The sequence below is a fragment of the Tenrec ecaudatus genome, chromosome 8 (assembly GCF_050624435.1).
Source record: "Tenrec ecaudatus isolate mTenEca1 chromosome 8, mTenEca1.hap1, whole genome shotgun sequence".
NCBI classification, from domain to species: domain Eukaryota; kingdom Metazoa; phylum Chordata; class Mammalia; order Afrosoricida; family Tenrecidae; genus Tenrec; species Tenrec ecaudatus.
Window position 1 is genome coordinate 145,537,937 of NC_134537.1, and position 16,537 is coordinate 145,554,473.

The following is a 16,537-nucleotide window of genomic DNA, read 5'->3' on the forward strand; positions in this document are numbered from 1 at the left end:
CAGCACATTCGTACATATGTTGCCATCATCATTTTCAAAACACCTGCTTTCTACTTGAGCCCTTGGAATCAGTTCCTCATTTTTTTCTCCTCCCTTCCCCCTGAGCCTGTGATAATTTATAAATCATTACTATTTTGTCATCTCTTACACCATCTGACGTCTCTCTCACCCACTTCTCCACTGTCCGTCCCCCAAGGAGGAAGTTATATTTAGACCTTGTAATCTGTTCCCCCTTTCTCCCTCACCTTCCATCCACCTCCCAATGTCACTACTCTCACCACTGGTCCCGAAGGGTTCATCTATCCTGTATTTCTAGTTCCTTTCTGTGCCAGTGTACATCCCCCCATCCAGCCGGATATGCAAGGCAGAACTGGGATCATGATAGTGGGGGGAGGAAGCACTCAAGAACTAGAAGAAGTGCTCGCTTTGAGAGCACATATACTAAAATTGGAACAATACAGAGAGGATTAGCATGGCCCATGCACAAGGATGACATGCAAATTTGTGAAGCATTCCATATTTTTTAGATTAAAAAAAAAAGACTAGAGGGAAATTGTATACTTTATTGTTGCTACACAGCACCCTGACTGGCCCGTCTCTCCCCCGCAAAACCTCTGCAAGGGGATGTCCAATTTCCCACAGATGGGCCCTGGGTCCCCACTCCACATTCGCCCTCATTCACAATGCTATGATTTTGGGATTGTTTTTGGTCTTTGATGTCTGCCACCTGATCCCCTTGATGCCCCGTGATTTCACAGACTGTGTGCCTGTGAAATCTCACTTAGATGACCCCCTTTTCTCAGTTAGATGGCCCCTCGTTTATCTTCCAGCCTATAGGACCCCAGATTCTATATATTTTGACAGCCATGCACCGTCAGCTTTCCTCACCGCATTTGCCTATGCACCCACTCTTTTTTTTTTGGTGCACCTAAATGTCTTTGTTTTAGTAGGTCCTGGTCTATTATTTTGTCTTCTATTGGGCATGTTTCTGTCATTATATTTGGTAGTACATACTGTGCCCTGCACCAGGAGGCCTTAAATTTGTTCCTATTTTCTCTATTGCTCTGGGATTTATATTTCGGTCTGGGATGCATCTTGAGGTAGTTTTTGCATATAGTGTGAGGTATGGGTCTTGCTTTATTCTTCTGAAGATATTCAATTTTTCCAGCACTATTTGTTGAAGAGACTCTCCCTCTTTCTCATCTAATGTTCCTGGCATTTGTTGGCATCAATGTCAATACTACCCAAAGCAATCTATAATGCAACCCAGCTTTGATCCAGATCCCAACTTCATCCTTTAAAGAAATAGAAAAACTAATTACTAACTTTATTTTTTAAAGAGTATGTAAGAGAAAAGTCTGGCCATCCTTGCCTCTAAGGAGCCCTCTGGCCATACTTCTTCCAAGACAGATTGCTTTGTCTTTTTAGCAGTCCATGGGACTCTCAGTGTTCTTTGCTAGCACCACAATTCAAATGCGTCCATTCTTCTCTGGTCTTCCTTATTGAATGTCCAACTTTCACATGTATATGACGCCAGTTACAATATCCTTGCTTTCAGCTTTGCAGCTACATGTCTAATGGCTAATGCATCATGTCTTGATTTCTTGACTGCTGCTTCCAGGAGCACTGACTGCGGTTCCAAGCGAGGCAGAATCCTTGACACTGTCAACCTTCTCGTCATTGATCCCAAGTTACCTACAGGTGCGATTGTGAGGATTTGGGTTTTCTTTACAATGTTTTAATTGTAACGGTTTTCTTTACAGTTTTAATCCACACCGAAGGTTTTAATCCTTTGAATTTCATCAGCAAGTGCTTCAAGTCTTCTTCACTTTCAGCAAGCAAGATTGTGTCATCTGCCTATCACAGGTTGTTACTAAGTCTTCTTCCAATCCTGATACTACATGCTTCTTCGTGTCATCAACTTCTCTGATGATTTGTTCAACATACAGATCAAATAAATATGGTGAGAAGGTAAACCTTGATGCACACCTTTCTTGATTTGAAACCATGGTCTGCTCAAACAACTGCCTCTTGGTCCAGGCACAGGTTTTGCATGAGCACAATGAAGTGTTAAGGAATTCCAGTTCTTTTCAGTGCGATTCATAGTTTGCTACCATCCACACAGTCAAGTGCTTCGGCATAGCCAAGAAAACACAAGTAAACATCTTTCTGATATTCCATGCTTTGCGCCTGTCTTACAGGGTCGCTATGAGTAGGAACGGACTCAATAGTGAATTGGAGAGGCTGTAAGAGGCTCTTGAAAGAGGTGAATGGGAAGTAACTTCTAATGGACTTGAGATGTCTTTTGGGGTGATGAATTTGATGGTAGTGATTGGTGCATAACCGTGAATATATTGAAAACCATTGAATTGTCAACTTTGATAAGTTTTATGGAATGTGAACCATATCTTCGTTAAGTCTGTTATTTAAAAAATCCAGAAAGTTTATGATATAGACAAGCTGATTCTAAAATTTGCAGTAACCTAAGGGAACTGAAATAGTCAAAACAATTTTGAAACAGAAGTAATGTTGAATGAATCATACTACTAAATTCCAAGACTATAAAGCTACAGTAATTAAGATGGGCCATTGCCCTCAGGTCAGTTCTGACTCACTGCAATGCTCTAGGGCAGAGTAGAACTGCCCCCCAAGGATTACCAAGGCCAAGTCCATGGTCTCTACAGAAGCACACTGCCATATCTTTAGCCTCCTCTCCTCCTTGACCTTGGAGCATCTGTTAGGTTTCAGCCATCCATCTTTCACTTGGCACCCAAGTGCCTTAATCACTGTCTAACCTGAGTGCCTAATAATCAAGATAACAAAACCAAATCAAACACGTTGCCACAAGGTCAATTCTGACTTACAGTAATCCTAGAGGGCAGAGTAGAACTGCTCCTTCGGGTGTCTGAGACATCTGACCTTTACAGGAGCGGACAGCCTCTACTTTCTCCCGTAGCTTGCCAACAGCCAGGAGACCAAGAACACTGAGACTGCAAGCTGGTCGGCAGTCCAGAGCACAGCCAATGTTGCCTCCAGCGCTCTGAGTCCAAACATAAAGGGACTTTAGTAAAAGAAAAAGTCTTTCTCTTTTAGCCCCCAAACTTTGACTACTTCTTTTGAAATTATTTACACATTCCCAAACTTGTTAAACATTTTATTAGTCATATTACACAAGGAAATGCAGCATCCAACAAATAAAAGATATGAAATTTTAGGGTAAGGTAAAGCCCCCAAATGTACTTCAAGTAGCACATGAACACAAAGATATGAACACAAACATATGGGGGGAGGGCTTCAAAAAGTTCCTGGGGGGAAAAAGTAGAATTAAAAGATAAAGAAATTTTCCCATGAGCCTTTCGAAATTCCTTGTACAAACACATACATCCTAAAAAAAAAAATAACAAAACCCGTTGCAGATCTATGATGTTCATACGATGAAAGCAATCAGGAGAGACGAGCATTTTCTGATTCTGTGAAGGGAGAAAGAGTTCCCCTGTTTAGCAAGTGTGAGATGCTGACAGCCCAGGGGTCGGCCGCAGCAGCGGCAATCAGAAGTAGCATCTCTGGAACAGCATCAGCAATCTGACCCCAGGTGTCGGCAGCATCGGAAATGAGCTCAGTGAGAATTGACAGGTGCCAAGGTTGTGGCCAACTGAGGTAGTTAGGTTATTGTGCCAACCTGGCCGATAAACCCATGTGGGGTTAATTGAAGGGCAGAAGGATAAATGGCCCCGTGAGCCTCGCCTTTCTAGTTCTCAGGTCTCTTGCTTTGTGATGGTCGGAAAAGGGTGTAGCTGCCTTAGCCAGTTCTCTGCTTCAGCTGGCAAGGCTCACTTCCTGCAAGACATCCCCGAAGAGAAGCTGCATGGATCTACCCCGATGTAGCCCTGGGTGCTGGAGCAACCATGTGGAGACCCCTGCCAGTGCTGAGATGCTTACACGTCCACTGTTTTGGCTTTCTCCCTGCAGTTGGCTTCATAGTATGTGTTTTGTGAGATGGAGGAGGACTTTGTGGGTTGGTGTCAGACTTATGGGCTAATGTTGGACTTGTGGGCTTGGGCAGCACTGGATTGGGATGTTTTCTTGATGTGAACTTAACCTTTATATGAAACTCTCTCTTGCACATATGAGTTTCTATGGATTGGTTTCTCTAAAGTACCCAGACTAACACACCAGCTGACCTCAGAAGAGTACCAACTGACTTTGGAAAAGCAAAGAGCAGGAACAGACATTTCCAGAAATCCAAGAGAACCAAGTTATTGTACTGAGATTCCCAGAAACCTTTAGGAGAAAATCCAGGGGTAACTAGAGGGTAGGTGACAGAGAAATACTTCTAGTTGACTCTTATTCTTGACCTTAGACCACATGAGATATAGTTTTCTATTTTTTATTTAGCAAACTAATGCATACATCTATTATAGAAATTCAAATAGAAATATTCCCTTAAAATGGAAAATAGAATTCTGCCCCTCTGTTCTTTATCCTTGAATCTACACTCCTTCTCAAAGCCACAACTTCTTTACGTTGTTTTGGTTTTACCTCCACACCAAAAGCAAACAAACAAGACTTACCCCTAATCCACACCAAAAACAAACAAACAAACAAACAAGATTTACCCCTACTCTAAGAGCCATTAGTTCTTTTTCTTTTTAATCCCTTTTTTGGGGACACGTACAGTCCTTATCACAATTGTGTCAAGCACCTTTGTACATATGCTGCCGTCATTTTCAAAACATTTTATTTCTGCTTGAGCCTTTAGTATCAGCTCATTTCCCTCCCTTCCCCCTCCCCCTCACGAACCCTTGATAATTTATCATTTTTCCCCATGTCTTACACTGACCATTGTCTCCCTTCACCCACTTCTCTGTTGCTCCCCCCTGGGGGCGTTATATGTACATCATTGTGATTTGTTTCCCCATTCTGCACCCACCTTCCCCTTACCCTCCTGGTATGGCTACTCTCAATATCAGTCCTGAGGGGTTTATCTGTCCAGGATTCCCTGTGTTTCCAGCTCTTATCTGTACCAATGTACAGGCTCTGTATAGCTGGATTTATAAAGTAGAATTGGGGTCATGATAGTTGGGGGGAGGAAACATTAAAGAACTAGAGGAAAGTTGTGTGCTATTCTGCACCCTGACTGGCTCCTCTCTTCCTTGTGACACCTGCAAGGGGATATCCAGTTGTCTACAGATGGGCTTTGGGTCTCCACTCCATGATAGTTCTGGGGGGACATGCGAGAAGGGGAGGCAGGGGAAAGGAAGGGGGTGTCAACCAACCCAGGGACAAGGGAAAAACAAGTTATCTAAAATCGATGACAAGAAGGGCATAGGATACCTGGTGGGGCTCGATCAAGGGCAATGTAGTTGAGAGGAATTACTAAAACCTGAATGAAGGCCGAACATGATAAAGGGACAAGAGGAAAGTCAAAAGAAATAGAGGAAAGAACTAGGAGGCAAAAGACATTTACAGAGGTCTAAATATAGGCATGTACATATGTAAATATATTTATATATAATAGGAGAATAGATCTATCTACATATATTTATATGTTAAGTATTAAGGTAGCAGACAGACATTGGCCTCTACTCAAGTACTCCCTCAACACAAGAACACTTTGTTGTAACAATCTGGCATTCTGTGATGGTCACTTTCCCAGCATGATCACTGAAGACAAAATGGGTGCATAAGCAAATGTGGTGAAAAAAGCTGATGGTGCTCGGATATCAAAGGATATGGCATCTGGAGTCTTAAAGGCTTGAGGCTAAACAAGCAGCCATCTAGCTGGGAAGCAACAAAGCCCACATGGAAGAAGCATGCCAGCCTGTGTGATCATGAGGTATCGATTGGAACAGGTGTCAGGCATCAAAGACCCAGAACAAAAAGTCATATCAATGTGAACAAATAGTTCTTATGACATTGAGCTACTCAATACTCGCCTTCATGAAGATATCACTGAAGATATGAATGCTACAGCAAAGTGTAGTGAAGAAACCAGATGTTGCCCAGCTATCAGAAAGAATAGCATCGGGGGTCTGAAAGTCTTGTCTTAAAGCAAGCAGCCATCTAAGTGACATGTCAGCTAAGTACACATGGAAGAAGCACATCAGCTTGTGAAAATACTAAAATCAGAGGCCAGAGGAGGGAACTATATTAGTTTAAATTCTGAGCACCTGGTTTGTGGAAGGCTATGGATGACAGTGAAAGCCCAACATCCATTTTCAGAGTCCCACATGGATGAATCCCTTCTGGCACGGTCCAGGATGTGAATGAATAGTCGCTATCAGAGTGCATTGGAAAAGGGATTAATGCAGGTTAAAATTCAACACTTTATCATTTCTTCTCCCTTTTGACCCATTTAAAACGTGTCCTTGTTTTTAATATTTCCTGCTTGCTTTTGCATTGAGGGTATTCCGAGGGTTTTGTATGATATTTGTTGTTGCGGTTGTTGGCTTTGTTAGTCTTTTTTTCTTTGCTTGTTGGTATAATATTCTAATATGGAATCCAGGATAGGTAAATCTGTAGAGACAATGACTAAGTCAATAGTTTCTTAGGCTTATGACAGGAGAGGTTGGAGGGCAAATAGGGAGCTAGTAATAATGAATACCAAATGAGAACAAAATCACATCACCATTTCTTGATTTGTGCTTAGTTTTAGCTATTGTCCGCTGACCTGCTAAATGAAGATTTGCTGCTGTTGCTGCAGCTCCTGGGTGCTGTCTCAGTTATCCAGTACTGTTTCAGCAGAAAGACAACAGGGGGGTGACTTTAGCAACCAGACGTTTATTCGCTCACAGTTTAGGAGCCTGGCCGCGGGCTGAATGCAGGGGGGAGTCTTCTTTCTCAAGAGGAAGGTCCGTGTCTCCTGTCAACACCCCTGTGAGCCTTGGAATCTCAGTGTGTCTTGGCATCAATCCATTCCTAAGTCTAGGAGCTTTTTCCGGCAGGAACCCTGAGTCTAAAGGATAAGTTCTGTTTCTGCCTCTGCTTTCTTGGTAGGTGCTAGGACCTACCTACTTTCTCTGCCTCCTTCTCTCTTCCTTTATTTCTTGTAAGGGAAGGCAGTCTTGGTCATAGAATCGATTACGTGTTGGGCTGCTAACCAAAGTCAGCTGTTCAAAACCACCAGTCTCTCCACAAGAGAAAGATGAGGTTTTCTCCTCTCATAAAGGTATGCAGTCTTGGAATCCCACTGGGGCAGATCTACTTTATCATATAGGGTAGCAATCAATCAGAATCAGGTCAGTGGCAGTGAACTTGGAGTTTTTTAAGATACAAGGCGATGCGGATAACATCCTAGGGAAACGCCCATTACGTGAGATCAGAGCTATGACCTGAGTAAGGATGTTGTATCCTGTCCTAATCCCCTTTAACTGGTTGGCTGGATGCATCACATCATGAAGATGATTAGCTCATTATAGAACTGCCAAAGCACGAAGCATCATAACCCAGTCAAGTTGACATAGTGGAGGGCGGGGGCCACAATTCAATGCCTGGCGGCTGCCATCAAGTTAATTTTTGACTCAGAGCAACCTAAGGTGCACAAGTAGAGCTACCCCACATGATCTCCTAGGAGGTAATCTTTAGAGAAGCAGACTGCCAGGTCTGTCTTGCGAGAAGCTGCCGAGTAGAAGCTAAGCACTGAGTCCCAATGCATCACCAAGATTTCGCTCTTATCTCCCCTCCTGCAAAGGTAAATGAACTCACACAGATTTTTTCATCCCGATCTCCTTCATTCAGTTACATTGTCATTTTTGTCTAAAGAACGATTTATTATGTTATTGCAACCAGTCTTTATATTCTGTGTGGCTGTAATCTTGTGTGCTATCATTTCCTTCTTGAACAACGTGAGATTTTTTTCTGGGGTTGATAAATGCCTTCTTTTTTGGTTGCTGTTGTCTGTTTACTAATTTTCTACGTAAAAATCACCAATTCAACCCCAAACTACTTCAGTAGAATTAAAAACCTTGTTGGAATACATTCGAACACATTCCTTACTGTCCTCAAGTCTCCTCCAGCTCGCAGTGAGCCAGCAGGCTTGCTATCAGTGGGTTCTGCTTGCAAACGTCCCTCTTAGAACCTCTGCATTCTTGTTCGTGTCTGCTCTGGTTGCCCAGCAGCCGTGCTGCCCAGCCGTGATCTTCACATTTCCCACCATTAAGATCCTGGCTCTTCTCTTCGCTTCATTTAGGTGTTCATATTCTGTTCCCTGGGCCCAGTGTCTCTCTTTCTCGGTTTACTCGTCTTTATTCACAGAACATTCAGCTGTTGGATTAAAGTGGCATTTTTCGACCCTTGTAGCTGAGGGACCATTGGTCTTTGCAGCGGCACTGGGATGCTGTTCGGAGCGAGTGACACGGTCAGAGGCCCGGGAATTTATTGATTTTTATAAACACAACTCTGTGGCGGTGGTTGGGGCCATCGAATCGGTTCCGACCCACAGAGACCCTGCGCCCAGCAGAACGAAACACCGCCCGGCCCTGCGCCAGCCTCACGACTGCTCTGACGTTTGAGCCCATTGCTCGAGCCACGGTGTCAATCCATCTTGTCAAGGACTTTCCACTCTTCCTCCGTCCTTCCCGCTTTCCCAACAGGATGTCCTTTCTGGGAACTGGTCTCTCCTGACAACATGTCCAAAATATGTAAGGCTAAGTCTTGCCATCGTTGTCTCCAAGGAGCACTCTGGCCCTACTACTTCTTCTTTTAAAAAAAAAATCATTTTATTGGGGGCTCATACAACTCTTATCACCATCCATCCATTGTGTCAAGCACATTTGTACATTTGTTACCATCATCATTCTCAAAACACCCTCTCTCTCTCTCTCACCCTTGATAATTTATAAATTATTATTTTTTGGCCATACTTCTTCTGAGACAAATCAGTTTGTCCTTTCAGCAGTCCATGGGACTTTCAACATTCGTCCCCAGCACGACAATTCAAACGCATCCATTCATGAAAACACCAAAAACATTTTCCATACGCCCAGCATACCTGTACCAATATATCCCCAAGGCTAAAACTGATACCAATTTACTTATTGAACCTGTGTCGCATGTACTTTGAACACATTGTCAGGAGAGACCAATCCCTGGGAAAGGACCTCATGCTTGCTAAAGTGGAGGGGCAGGGAAAAAGAGGACAGCCCTCGACCAGATGGACTGACACGGCTACTGCAGCATGGGCTCCCACGTGAGAGCATCTGTGAGGACGGCTCACGACCAGGCAGTGTTTGTTCTGTTGTGCACAGGGTCGCTGTGAGATGGCACCTGAGGACGGCAATGCTCCCGGGTGGAACTGTCATCCTGATCCAATTGCAATGCTGCTTTGAACCACGTGGTTTCATCCGCATGCGCTGCAAGCTCTCTGTGTTGTTTTCAACACTGCCAGTGTTTTCAGTCTCAGATTTTGTCAAATTTTCTGTTGTTTTAGCTACAATATTATAACTAGAATTGTTAAACCTCTATCAATAATTTCAACTTAAAATTATTTTATTGGGGGCTCGTACAGCTCTTATCACAATCTATATATCCATTGTCAACTACCTTTGTACATATGTTGCTGTCATCATTTTAAAAACTTTTTCTTTCTACTTGAGCCTTTGGCATTAGCTCATTTTCTCCCCCTCCCCCACCCTCCTTCCCTAACTCTTGATAAATTATAATTTCTGTCTTCCATGTCTTATACTGACCAATGTCTCTCTTCACCCACTTTTCTGTAGTCCATCCCCCTGGGAGGGGGTTATATGTAGATCATTGTGATCAGTTCTCTTTTTCTCCCCCCAGCTTCCCCTTCCCCTCCTAGTATCACTACTCTCATTATTGGTCCTGAGGGGTTTATCTGTCCTGGATTCCCTGTGTTTCCAGCTCTTACCTGTACCCGTGCACAGCCAGATGTGTAAGGTAGAATTGGGGTCACGATAGTAAGGGTGGGAAGAGCTAGAGGAAAGTTGTATGTTTCATGGGTGCTACAGTGCACCCTGACTGGCTTGTCTCAGCTTTTAAAAAAAAATCATTTTCCTGGGAGCCCCTGCAGATTTCATAACATTCCATCATTCAGTCACATCAAGCAGTGTTGTACAACTGCTACCACAACCCATTTCAAGATATTTTCTTTCTTCTGGAACTCCGTGATATTGCTTCTCAGCCTTTTGGCTAAGATCAGGTGTAGAATTCCGTGACACCAGCTCCCCTTGATCCCCTCCCTCCTCCACCATACTTTTACTGTAATTTGGATGAGAGTGTACAGAGCAAATCGGTTTCCTATTCAACAATCACACGCATTTTGTTCTGTGACACTAATTACCGTCCACACAATGTAACAGCACTCAGCCAATTTTCACTCTGTGCTCAACAATAAATCACTCTTTTGAGAATAAACCAGCAATTAAATAAAGGAAGGCGATACTAAGAAGGCTTCACTCAGTTACTAACAATGTTGCAACTAATTCTTTTTTAAAAAAACATTTTATTAGGGGCTCATACAACTCTTATCACAATCCATACATACATCAATTGTGTAAAGCACATCTGTACATTCATTGCCCTCATCATTCTCAAAGCATTTGCTCTCCACTTAAGCCCTTGGCATCAGGTCCTCTTTTTCCCCCCTCCTTTGCCACTCCCCCCTCCCATAATGATCCAATCCAATGTAGACAGATTTTACCAAAAAATGTTGTCGTTCATATTCATACAATCTAGGAAGGATTATACTCATGCAATTTACAAATATATGTAGCATATATTATCCTATGAGTGAATTGTTAATGAACATTACGGAGGCGTCTGAATGGTCTGGTGTGCACGGAGGCACCATGACTTTCTGCGCTGGGTGACCCCAACTCAAGTGACACAATTTTGTCTATTTATAGAATTTTAGATGGAAAATTATTTTTTCTCATGTTTAACGCTACTCTAAGTCTACAGAAAAATTATGCAGAAAGTACAGATCTTCCATCCACTTCTTCCCTCCTTCACACTTTCTCTTATTGGAATCTTACATTCTGTAATACATTTCTTACAACTGATGAACCAAGATTTATATTTACCCATTAAAGTTAACTTAACACACATGATGGTTCACTCTGTGTAGTGCGTAGTCCTATGGGTTTCAAGACATGCTTAGTGTCCCAGGTCCGCCCGCACAGCATCATACAGAACATTTCTAGGTCCCAGGGCCCTGTGCTCCCCTGGACATGCCTGGCCGTCCCCGCTCAGGACCGCTGACAATCCCTGATCCTTTCACTGTCTCTGTAGTTTCACTTTCTCAGAAGACTCTCACATTAGTGCTTCTCAGCCTTCCTAATACCGAGACCCTTTCATACATTATTTTCGTTGCTACTCATCACTGTAATTTTGCTACTGTTATGAATTTTAATATAAATATCTGGTATGCAAGATGTATTTTCATTGTTACAAATTGAACATAATTAAAGCATAGTGATTAATCACAAAAAACAGTATGTAATTCTATATTGTGAAATGTTTATTTCTAATGACAAATCAATGAAATTTTCTCTTGAAGCATGGTGTAGCATGGGTAACAGTCTTCACACCAGGTACTTGCATGTGGGCAGACCCGCCTGGAGACAGATAAAGGAGCAGTTGTCTTGGTTCCTAAGGCCATTGGAAATATGTGTTTTCCGATGGTCTTAGGCGACCCCTGTGAAAGGGTTGTTTGACCCCCAAAGGGGTCTCAACTCACAGGTTGAGAACCATTTTCTTACATGCATACTCTCCCATGGAATAAGAGAGCCCCATCAATGTAATGGCAATGTAATGGGTTACACATTGGGCTGTTAACCACAAAGTAGGCAGTTCAAAGCCACCAGCCACACCGCAGGAAGAAAATGAAGTTTTCTGCTCCCGTAAAGACTGACTGCTGTCCACATGGAAGAAGCACACCAGCCTGTGCAATCATGAGGTGTCGAAGGGATCAGGTATAAGGCATCATCAGAACAAAAAAATCTTACCATTGTGAATGAAGAGGGAAGTGCAGAGTAGAGACCCAAAGCCCATTTGTCGGCCACTGGAGATCCCCTCACAGAGGGGTCTAGGGGAGGAGATGAGTCAGTCAGGGTGTGATGTAGCACCGATGAAGAATACAGCTTTGCTCCAGTTCCTAAATGCTTCCTCCCCCCCCCCCACCACACACACACACACACACACACACACACACACACACACACACACTATCATGATCCGAATTCTACCTTGCAGGGCTGGATAGAGCAGAGGATGTACACTGGTGCAGATAGGAGCTGGAGGCGCAGGGAATCCAGGGTGGATGATACCTTCAGGACCAGGGGCGATACTGGGAGGGTAGAGGGTGAGTGGGTTGGAAAGAGGGAACCAATTACAAGGATCTACATGTGACCTCCTCCCTAGGGGATGGACAGCAGAAAAGGGGGTGAAGGGAGACGCTGGAAAGGGCAAAATATGAAAAAATAATAATTTATAAATTATCAAGGGCTTACGAGGGAGGGGGGAGCGGGGAGGGAGGGAAAAAAAAGAGGACCTGATGCCAAGGGCTTAAGTGAAGAGCAAATGCATTGAAAATGATGAGGGCAAAGAATGTACAGATGTGCTTTACACAATTGATGTATGTATGGATTATGATAAGAGTTGTATGAGTCCCTAATAAAATGTTTTTTAACAAAAAGAATAAACACCATTATAAACAGATCACAAATAAATATGAACGCCTACCACAAAAAAAAAAAAAAAGACTGACTGCCATGGAAACCCACAAGAGCAGTTCTACTCTGTCCTGTGGGGTTGCAATGAACCAGAATCGACTTGATGCCAGAGAGTTTGAGTGAAAGAAACCAGTTTGGAACAGAAACATACTCGGTGGTGATACAGCCTTGCTCGCTGAAAGCACTTGCTGATGAAAATCAAGGACTGCAGCCTTCAGGACGAACTGCAACTCAAAGTAAAAAAAATATATATCTAATAACTGGCCAGTTAATATGATAGATGGAAGCAGGCAAGTGTGGTGCACAGGATTTCCTTAAAGTGTTGAAGAGCAAGGCTGCCACTTTGAGGACTAAACTGTGTCTTACTGAGACCCTGGTATTTTCAATCGCCTCCTATCCTTGCAAAAACTTGCCCGTGAAAAAGGCAGACTGCCGAAGAATTGGTTCCTTTGAACGATGGTGCTGGGCAAGACTCATGGACTGCAAAGACCAAGCACATCTAACTTGCAGGAAGTACAGTCAGGCAGCTTCTTAGAATGGAGGATGCTGAAGCTTCCTCTCAGGTTCTTAGGACATGTTGTCAGGAGACCCAGTCACTGGAGAAGGGCATCATGCTGGGTAAAGGGAGGAAGGCCGTCAAAGCGGTGTATTGACCCAGAGGCGGCAACAAGGGGCTCCCACATAAGAACACGTGGGAGGACGGCACAGGAGAGGGCAGTGTTTCCTTTTGCTGTGCACAGGTTCACTCTGAGCTGAAACCAACTCTATGCCCCCAAGGACCACAGCGTGTGAGTCCAACTGTAACGAGCTAGGAAACATTGCTCCATCCCCGTCACACACATACTCTCTCTCTCTCTCTCTCTCTCTCTCTCTCTCTCTCTCTCTCTCTCTCTCTCTCTCTCTCTCTCTCTCTCTCTCTCTCTCCAGTGTTGCTGAATTTTGTTTTTCTTTTAAGTGCTGTATCGTTCCACCTCCTTCGTTCTTGGGAGGGGGTGTTCTTGTTAGGTGATGGGGAGCAGGGCCTCCATCTCTCTTGTTGAAGGGTTTCTCCAATATCTGGTGATCTTTTATTTGTTCACATTTTAAAACAAGGCTCTAAACAGTCGATTAGAAGATTTGAGTAAATGAGCTGGGCTCTGACTGATGAATTTCACTGTGGCATGCTTGCGCAGAGAAGCCTGGCAATATTGGAAGGGGTATTTTCTAAACATTAGCCTCTTATGCTAAAAATGTTCACATTGTCCCAAGAAGAAACTTTCAATCTTCTGATTTGTGATAGAGACAGAACTCACAGCATTTGGGCTTTCTGCTTTCTTGGCACTAAGAAACTCAAGACAGTGGGTAGAAGATCTCCATTGTATTAGGCCAGGTTGATTAGGGAAACATATCCTGACTCATCTATGTGTAAGAGAGCTTTATATCAAGAAGTAATTATATACCAGGCCAGTCCAGTCCAACTCAAGTCCATAAGTCTGATAACAGTCCATAGTTACTCTTCGACTCACGCAGCCACATGCAATGATGCAGTATGCAGGAAGATCACAGGCCGGTGGGTACAAAGCCATGTGGATCCAATAGCAGTGACTGGCAGCAATCAGGATCAGCCAGCAGGAAGGTGAAGACAAAGAGATGGGGGAGGTTCTCAGGACCCTCCTGATGAGAAGGTCATGCTCACAAGGAGTCACCATCAGGCTGTCACCTGATTGACAGGCTAAACTCCACCCCTACACTTTTCTTGATCAAGTTGACATGGAATTATGTAACTACCACATCATTTACTACATGAAATTCTTCACCTAATTCTTTATAGTCTAGTGCTTCTTACTCTGCCTACCACTGTGCCTTTTCCTGAACTGGGAGCTATGTTTTCATATTCTCCATTGACTAAACCTCTAATCTTCTGCCAAGTGTGTGGGAGGGAAATTGGTATGCTATATCAGAGGAAATTATATTGCAAAAGATATTAAAAGGACTATATAACAGTTAAACTTCGAAGTTTGAACATAGGGCGTTTATCTCTGTTGCTCCCAGGAACTGCTAAAATAGAGGTAAAATAAATGAATAAACACAAGATAGGGAGAATATGAGCGGAAATATAGCAGAGCCTGTGCCAGAAGCAGATTGGTAACTCAGAGGACAGTTGGGTAGACTTTCCTGAGGAGCCGGTTACAGATGTGTGGGCAGGGGTAAGAGAACCAATGGGAAATGTGCTTTGTCATTGAGGGTGACTCTCCTGGATTTCTGTTACAGGTTTTCCTGGTTTTTGGCATATGAAACCCAGGATAGGTCATCAGAACCTACAGAGACAGCAAGTGGAATAAGGGTTCCTGGGGTAGATACAGGGGGGATCAGGGGGGTAAAGGGGAGCTGATATGAAGGAGTTCAAGAAGGAAGACAATGTTTTGAAATGGATTGTGGTACAATTATTGTACAATCGTGCTTGATGTGATTGAACTATGGAATGATATATCTGTATTAGACCCCAATAAAATGTGTTTGTTTGTTTGTTTTGGTGGGGGGGGCTGCTTGTTCCTTAGGCAAAGAAGTTGGGATTATCACTTCTGATGACACATGGCTGTGGGAGCGTACTGACGGCTCAACTTAGGGAGTTAATGATACAGCTGTGGCCTGTCTTTCTGTCTGAGATAAACAGACACTTTGCCCTGGCAGGAGCTAAAGAAAGCAGTACATACAAAGATATTATTACTTCATTTTCCCAAGCCTCATGCCTGCCCTCTCTCTTTGAACAACCTGGACTAATGAGCCAATGCTTCTTGGTATGCCTCAAGAATTGTAAACTGCCCTTTATGTGATCCTGGCACAATCATGCTGGCAATGTGACCTCAAGACTATACAAGCCTTCTCATAATACAGCTCTGAGCCCTGGAGTGTCTATACGGCAGGGACCCCTGCACCCTAACTTTTGTGCCTCTTTTATATATAAGTTTTCTCCTGCAGATTGTACCCTTTTGAACCCATTCAATTTGTAAGATAATAGGCGGTCTCTACATGATCTTACAGTTTTGGAAAAAATTCAATTACATTTTAAAAAAGAGATGACAGATGATGAAGTTCCTAAGAGCTCATAGTCTTGGGAAGCTACCACCCATCCCTAGGCTTGTGGGGCCAAATAGAAATAACGAATCGTTTTAGGGATATCTTACAGGAGCTACTGGGTTAGTTGGATGTACTTGTATGCTGCTGTCGCCAAACTTTTCACTGTCCAAGGAGAAAACATTTATGTGTTCAAGGCTAAGACTGGGGAGAGGAGAATGGGAACAAATGCAATATCACTATTCCCCCCATTCTTCAATCTTCTACCAGCATCTCCAATTAGTTAACTCTGTTGGAAGCCAAAAGTCAAGGGAGCTGAAGTTCACAGAAATTATCTTCTCAGGATCCACAGTAGGGCAGAGAAAGATGTGAATGGATTGGAAGGGACAAACAGATAGCTAACGGTTTTAGTCCAGGTTGACTCAAGAAACAAATCCAGGGAGACTCATATATGTATAAGAAAGAGCTTTATATCAAAGAGTAATTGTATATTAAGAAAACATCCCAGCCCAATCCAGATCAAGTCTATGAGTATGATATTATCTCATATGTCTGACACCAGTCTATAAATTCCTCTTCAGACTAACGCTAAACATGCAATGATGCTAAATACAGGAAGATTACAGGCCTGTATGTGGAAAGTCTTGTGGATCCAGTGGTGGTGGAAGCATCTCAGTGCTGGTGTGGGTCTCCATGTGGCTCCTCCAGCTCCAGGGCTCTGGCTGCCATCAGCATAGCTTCATGTGGCTTGTCAACAGGAATATCAAGCAGAAAGGTGTGTGATCTTCTTC

General features: G+C 43.3%; 1 non-coding gene across 1 annotated transcript; it reads left to right on the forward strand.

Moving 5' to 3' along the window:
* The first annotated feature begins 417 nt into the window (after positions 1–417).
* On the forward strand, positions 418–524 carry LOC142455694 (U6 spliceosomal RNA). Its single transcript, XR_012785844.1, has one exon. It is a non-coding gene; the product is annotated as a U6 spliceosomal RNA (small nuclear RNA).
* The last annotated feature ends 16,013 nt before the right edge of the window (positions 525–16,537 follow it).